Source organism: Leptonychotes weddellii, chromosome 9, assembly GCF_054177405.1.
Source record: "Leptonychotes weddellii isolate Sample4059 chromosome 9, ASM5417740v2, whole genome shotgun sequence".
NCBI classification, from domain to species: Eukaryota; Metazoa; Chordata; class Mammalia; order Carnivora; family Phocidae; genus Leptonychotes; species Leptonychotes weddellii.
Genome location: NC_138377.1, coordinates 84919277 through 84920568, shown reverse-complemented (window position 1 = coordinate 84920568; position 1292 = coordinate 84919277). Strand labels below are relative to the sequence as shown.

General features: G+C 44.1%; 1 non-coding gene across 1 annotated transcript; it reads left to right on the top strand.

Annotated features, from left to right (window-relative positions):
* The first annotated feature begins 286 nt into the window (after nucleotides 1-286).
* LOC115940504 (small nucleolar RNA SNORA51) lies at nucleotides 287-403 on the top strand. Its single transcript, XR_004075249.1, has one exon. It is a non-coding gene; the product is annotated as a small nucleolar RNA SNORA51 (small nucleolar RNA).
* The last annotated feature ends 889 nt before the right edge of the window (nucleotides 404-1292 follow it).

Below are 1292 nucleotides of genomic sequence, written 5' to 3'. Positions count from 1 at the left end.
AAAGCCTGTTGTGACTTGAGTCTTTGGCTGTGGAAAGGGGAGTTTAATCTTTCCCCTGCTTCATTTATTCGCAGGGCCCATAAACCTGTTTCAGGCATGGTTGTTGCAGATATTAGTATCTTATAGATGCTCTGGGAGGGGTGTTGCCCTGCACGTGGTAGGTCTGTCACAAGACCTGTGTCCTAGGATGTACATGGTTCAGTGATAAGCAGGGTAACACAGTGTTGGAGCCACTTAGCAAGGTTTCAATTTTAGAGATCTAGGAGGAGAGTTGCCCAAAACCTGAGGGTTCTTACCACAGGCTGTTCTTACACTGATTGTACAGAAAAAGGAGGCAGAGTAAATCCACCCATATATACCCTAGTCCAGGCCCTTTGCCTGTATTGTGAATAGGGGGACATGAATTGAAGAAAAAAAAATAAATTAATTTAAAAAAGAAAGAAGAAAAAAGAAAAATCCTGAGGCTTTCATCTCAGCGGCCTCAGGTAATCTGCATATTGTCTTTGGGAGGCTGGGACATTGAGTGGAGTGGTTGTAGGATAGAGGTAGAGGGAAGCTGATTGTAGGAACCAGAGAGGTTTCCCTCTTGGTGGAAGCTTGGAAGATTTGGGGGATATGGCAGATGCTTTGGTTTTGGAATTAAGACCTACAGTAGATAGAATGGACTACGGTCCTTCAGCTAAGAAAGTTGAATGCTGGGGAGGTGGGGGGGATTGGAGTCATTGATTGGCATTTTTGTAGGAATATATACTGTGTAGGCAGTAACACTAATAACTTCATTCTTTGGCCCCTTCCTTCTCCTGAAGCCTTGGGAGGGCTGTCTTGAAAATGTGATAAGAAATGAGTAGAGCCAAGAGTTCTACCGTTAGGTAGGAAAGAAGCCTTGTTGTGAAATTGTCACCATTTCCAAGGAAGTCATGAGTGGCAGAACGATAAAGAAATATGCAAGACTGGTAGTGTGAGAAGATACCTGAAAGCAGAATGTCTTTGGGTGGGGTGGGGTACTGGTGCCTATAGCTCCTCCTCCTCCTGCCCTTGGCAGAGTGTGTCTGACTTTGGCTGCTTGCAGCTGTGGGTAGTTGGCAGTGAAGAAGCAATAGAAGACCACTGGGCTGCTACGGCAGCAACAAGCAACCTCTACTTTTTGTACCCGAGACCTTGACCTTCAATTACTTGTGGGTTCTTATCTTCAACCCAGATGGCTGAAGCTACTTTACATATGACCTTTGCATAAATGTGATACTATTGTGCATATTTTAAGGATTTTTATAGGATTTGGTAACCAAAATACA